At 38.2% G+C, this 6,395-nt stretch overlaps 1 pseudogene across 1 annotated transcript; it reads left to right on the plus strand.

Moving 5' to 3' along the window:
* The first annotated feature begins 896 nt into the window (after positions 1-896).
* Positions 897-5,942, plus strand: LOC309657251 (large ribosomal subunit protein eL33 pseudogene; annotated as a pseudogene). Its single transcript has one exon. The product of its transcript is annotated as a large ribosomal subunit protein eL33 pseudogene (transcript).
* Positions 5,943-6,395: the final 453 nt, after the last annotated feature.

Consider the following 6,395-nt stretch of genomic DNA (forward strand, 5'->3'; position numbering starts at 1 on the left):
GAAAATATTTGCAAACGAAGCAACTGACAAAGGATTAATCGCCAAAATTTACGAGCAGCTCATGCAGCTCAATATCAAAAAAACAAACAACCCAATCCACAAATGGGCAGAAGGCCTAAATAGACATTTCTCCAAAGAAGATATACAGATTGCCAACAAACACATGAAAGGAGGCTCAACATCACTAATCATTAGAGAAATGCAAATCAAAACTACAATGAGGTATCACCTCACACCAGTCAGAATGGCCATCATCAAAAAATCTACAAACAATAAATGCTGGAGAGGGTGTAGAGAAAAGGGAACCCTCTTGCACTGTTGGTGGGAATGTAAACTGATACAGCCACTAAGGAGAACAGTATGGAGGTTCCTTAAAAAACTACAAGTAGAACTACCATATGACCCAGCAATCCCACTACTGGACATATACCCTGAGAAAACCATAATTCAGAAAGAGTCATGTACCACAATGTTCACTGCAGCACTATTTACAATAGCCAGGACATGGAAGCAACCTAAGTGTCCATCGACAGATGAATGGATAAAGAAGATGTGGCACATATATACAATGGAATATTACTCAGTCATAAAAAGAAACGAAATTGAGTTATTTATAGTGAGGTGGATGGACCTAGAGACTGTCATACAGAGTGGATTAAGTCAGAAAGAGAAAAACAAATACCACATGCTAACACATATATATGGAATCTAAAAAAAATAAGGTTCTGAAGAACCTAGGGGCAGGACAGGAATAAAGATGCAGATGTACAGAAGGGACTTGAGGACATGGGGAGGGGAAAGGGTAAGCTGGGATGAAGTGAGAGAGTGGCATGGACATATATACACTACCAAATGTAAAATAGATAGCTAGTGGGAAGCGGCCACATAGCACAGGGAGATCAGCTCGGTGCTTTTTGTCTACCTAGAGGGGTGGGATAGGGAGGGTGGGAAGGAGATGCAAGAGAGAGGGGATATGGGAATATATGTAAACATATAGCTGATTCACTTTGTTATACAGCAGAAACTAACTCACCATTGTAAAGCAACTATACTCCAATACAGATATTATAAATAAATAAATAAATAAATAAATAAATAAATAAATAAATAAATTCTGTGTAAATAGTTGCCAAGACAGCAAACTCAAGTGTTGCAAAAAAAAATAAATAAATAACGTGTGGGCCTCGTTATCTGCAGATCGCACTGCTCTAAAGGATTATTTCTATGTGCAACTGATTGTACTTAAATGTTTATCAAATCTCCATCGGGAGTCCAAGAGAGTGTTCCCAGGAAACAGCTGGAACGTAATGGTGAGATCCATCTTGTCGCAACCAAACACACATTCTCAATTGATGATGTGTTTCCAGCAATATCTAAAAGGGTGTCTGGAGAAAGACAAATACTCTATGATGTCACCTCTATGTGGAATCTAAAAACCCGGAACTCCTAGAAACAAAGAAGAGGATGGTAGTTACCAGCGGCTGGGGGAGGGGTGTGGGGAGGTGGTGCAGGAAAGGGGAGGTGCTGGTCAAAGGGCACAAGCTTCCAGTTAGAAGATGACTACATTCTGGGGATCTAAGGTACGGCGTGGTGACTATAGTTAACAATTCTGTGTTATATACTGGAAAGCTGCTAAGAGAGTAGACCTTAAATATTCTCACCATAAAAAAGAAGTGGTAATTATGTGATGTGACGCAGGTGTTAGCTAATGCTATCATGGTAATCATTTTGCAATATATAAACGTATCAAATCAACAGGGTGTACACCTTAAACTTATACAATGTTATATGTCAATTACATCTCAATAAAACTGGGGAAAATAGTGTCTGAACATGTGGCCTCCATAATTCCTTATGAGCTCATGTTTAGGTGGCCCCCTGCCCTGAACACACACACCTTACTCAAAAGGCATGTGCAAAAAGTGAGGTGTTCTCAAAAGCAGACATACAGATCAATGGGACAGGATAGAGAGCCCAGAGATAAACCCACACACCTACGGTCAACTAATCTACAACAAAGGAGGCAAGAATGTACAATGGAGAAAAGACAGTCTCTGTAACAAGTGGTGCTGGGAAAGCTGGGCAGCTACATGTAAATCAGTGAAATTAGAACATTCCTTCACATGATATAAAACAATAAACTCAAGATGGTCTAAAGACCTAAATATAAGACATGACACCATAAAACTCCTAGAGGAGAACATAGACAAAACATTCTTGAACATAAATCATAGCAATATTTTCTTCAATCAGTCTCCCAACTCAAAAGAAATAAAAGCAAAAATAAACAAACAGGGCTTAATCAAACTTAAAAGCTTTTGTACAGCAAAGGAAATGACTGGCAAAACGAAAAGACAACTCAGGGAATGGAAGTGTCTGGAGACAGACAAATACTATATGATATTACTTATATGTGGAGTCTAAAAAATAATACAGATGAATCTATATACAAAACAGAAATAGACTCACAGAAAACTAACTTATAGCTACCAAAGGTGGGGACGGACAAATTAGGAGTATGGGATTAACAGATACAAACTGCTCTACATAAAATAGATAAGCAATAAGGATTTACTGTATGGCACAGGGTCCTATATTCAACATCTTGTAATAGCGTATAATCAAATATAATATAAAAAAAAATGAATCACTATGCTGCACACCTGAAACTAACACAATGTTGTAAATCAACTATACTTCAATTAAAAAAGATTAAATTTCCTTAAGATATCACTGTCTGTATTTTGAAAACATTTTTCTTTACTTCTCATCTTCATTAAAATTTGCCATGATCATTATTTTACTATTTAACATAAATAAGAAAGAATGTAAAAAAAGTGAGGTGCTCTCACTGAAGTATGCATGTATGTTACTGATGCTGGTGGTTGGGAACAGAGGTGCAGTGACCCACCCACCTATTTTGAGCCATCTTCATAGATTTGGGGGCTGTTAAAAAAAAAAATCTTAACATTCAGTTCCTGAGCAAATGGCCCAAGGAGGAACATACCCTTGGTGGGCATCTTAGAAGGAGATGGTGCATCTTAATATGACAGCTTGCCTTTAAGATGATCTAACCACTTATTTGCATCAATTACTGGGTCACCAAACATTGTCTGCTTGATTCTTTTATAGACATGGATGCCTGAGAGAGAACACACTGATCCCTTGAGGAGAATAATTTTGTCAATACTTCTTATGGTAGGTTAGCAGATAGGCATTTTATTTATCAGGTAGGCTCTTTGTATACTGAAATACAGATGTTTTGTGCTTGAATTAACCTTGTGTGAATTTGATTCAAGTTGTTGAATTTGTGGAGTTGAAGTCCAACCCCTACCCAAAGGGTCACAAACTTACATTCTTACAGGGCAGTTAAGTGAATGAACAAGGGGCAGGGTGGGAACCACAGCAAAAAAAAAAAAAAAATTGTTTGGCTTGAACCAGTGGTGACCATATGGGAATGTGAGACCACCTGTGGTCAGATCCAGATTTTCAAGAGTAGATAAATATCCAGATTTTTGTGGGAATACTACCGACATTTAAATATTTAAATATGCACAAATGTTCTAAAACAACAGCTGGAATAAACAAAACATGCTTGGAAGCAGGATCTGGCTTGTGTTGACTAGGAGATAACTTCTGCCCCAGCCCTTGTTCTAGAAAGAGGCAGTCCTGTTCAGCATTCTGGAAGTTTTCTTTGCTTACCACCAATGTGTGTCTAATCTGAGAATGAGCAATGAATCTCATGATTTCAAGGGAAATTGTACAGTTAGTTTCACATCTTTTATCTTAGACAAGTTAACAGAAGGTATTGAAATAAATAATTATGGTAACAATGACAAATAATACTTTCTGTGTACACATACAGTGTTACAATTATATATTCACACACATATACCTGTACAGTCTATTTAGCCCAAGGAATAAAAGTCATCCATCTTGCTTTGCCATTTCTTATTAGAAATCCTAATATAAAACGATCTGCAGTGGACAGAGACAAAGGCTCTCCCCAGTACATACCATTAGACCTAAGATTTCTTGACCTCCCTCAAGGTCATCTTTATCACAACATGTAGAAAGGTAGATGAATCCGTCCTTCAATAAATTGAATGGATGTTTTCAAAAGAAAAGTCTATGTCAATGCCTTTATTTGCCCTCAATAACTCATTGTTTCTTGTAACCTTCAGAGTTGTCCATTGATCTTATCGATTAACTTCTCGGTGGGTGTGTATTCTGGATGATCTGTTTGATCTGGAAAAAGTTATGCCTTTATCCATTGCCTACATCAATGATTGCTGCATCTGTGTTTTCTGCCTCATCTGATGTCCAAACGTTGTTTCTTTTTACTTTATATACAATAAAAAATATAAAGAAAAATCAATAAAATTAGTATTTTACTTAGTAAAAATTAAAAAATGGAGCAGGTAGGGAGGATTCCACTTAACTCTTAATTCAATGATGAATCTTAAAAGTGTTGCCCCATTGCATCTTGCCAATGACGAAAGTCAGTTCATTTGGTGGCGTTTATTAGGTTGTGCCCATAAGCTGGGAAAAACAGGTCAAACTCAAGTGCTTTACCTTCACTCCTCTGGTCCTACAGTGTGGAGTGGAGGAGGGAGACGATGCAAAGGTGCGCTCATGACCTCTCTCATCTTGATTTCTTTCTCTGCTGCATTGAGATGCAAATGAACCCTGACATTTTGCCTACATTTCTTTCTCTTTTTCCTCCCTATCCGTGTCGCTTTTTGTTCTTAAGCAGCTAATATGTTCAGGCTCTGCTGACACTTGCTGCCATAAATTGAACGATGTAGAACAGAACTCACACTGAAGTGCTGGTAATCTAGCAGGCTAATCAACCCAGAATTCGTATTTTAAAAGCATGGAATGGGGAATGATATAATTTAGTGGAATTAGTGCCTGATGGTCATGTCTCTGATTCTTAGATGAGCAAATAAGAGAGACAGAGAGAGAGAGAAAAAAATGCATTTGGGAGTAGCTTTTATTACCATGTGGAAATCACGTGCTGTATAGATCTCCAGAAGTTACTTATACTACATAATTGAAACTCTATACTCTTTGACTATCTACTATATAGCATAGTGCCTATAGATCTCAGTACTGTATTGGATACTTAAAATTTGCTGAGAAGATAGATCTTATGTTTCTTACCACACATATACACGATATTATAATAAAAGGGGTGTAAAGAAACTTTGGGACGTGATGGATGTCTTTTTGGCCTTCATAGCGGTGATGGTTTCATGGGTTTATATCTATCACCAAACTCATCGAGTTGTATATATTAAATATGTACAGCTTTTTACATGTCATTTGTACCTCAACAAAGTGTTTTTAAAAAAATCACACCACTGCTTTCTGCATAATGCACTGCAAAAGCACAAACAATAAGAAAACTCTTGACCAAACTTAATCAAGCCAGTGAAGTAACATCTTTCCAAAATGGAAATTGTTTGTGCCAGCAAACAAGCAGGAAGACATTAAAGACCCCACGTTAACAATTGTTATCGAAGCAATCTTAGACCCTGTGGAAGCCTCCTGGGACCAGAACTTCTAAAACGACAAATATGTCTGGAAGGCTGTGGTCCAAGGGTGTTTCTGCTGGCTATAAGCGGGGTATGGAACCAGAGGGAGCACACAGCTCTCCTGAAAACTGAAGGTGTATATACTTGAGATGAAACTGAATTCTATCTAGGCAAGAGATGTTCTTATGTGTACAAAGCAAAGGACAACACAGTGACTCCTGGTGGAAAATCTAACAAAACCAGAGTAATTTGGGGAAAGAACTCACGCTCGTGGAAACAGTGGCATGGTTCATGCCAAAGTCTGAAGCAACCTTCCTGCTAAGGCCATTGGACACAGAATCCATGTGATGCAGTACCCTTCAAGGATTTAAACTTATTGAAAAGTAAATAAATAAGAGTGTGGATTTGTTCAAAAAAAAAAAAAAAGCAATTGTTATCCAGTATTGACATCAATCTGAGGTTGCTCATCCCAAGGAGACCTTGGACTTGAGTTGTGTTGTTCACTGCTGCACTGCAAGACCCAGCACAGTGCACTCAAGATATATTCACCGAATGAATGAATTCAAGAATGACTATAGCCCATGGAAGGTGAGAATTGCAACAGGGTCCCACAGAAAGCCACAAGACTAACCATTCAGATGAGGAGTGAAAATGCAGGGGAACATTTGGCTCAGTCACATAGTAGCTGTGTGGCTTTGGGCAGGAGAATCAGTCTCTCTGAACCTGTGTTCTTATCTCTACAGTACGAATGGCACTTATGTCAAGGGAGGCTGTGAGTATTAACTGAGAGAAAGTGAGAGATGACACATGACCAAACTCGGGACTCAACTGTTATTCCCTTTCCTCTCATTTCCT

The sequence above is a fragment of the Balaenoptera physalus genome (genome assembly GCF_965194825.1).
Source record: "Balaenoptera physalus genome assembly, chromosome: 3".
Classification (NCBI taxonomy): Eukaryota; Metazoa; Chordata; class Mammalia; order Artiodactyla; family Balaenopteridae; genus Balaenoptera; species Balaenoptera physalus.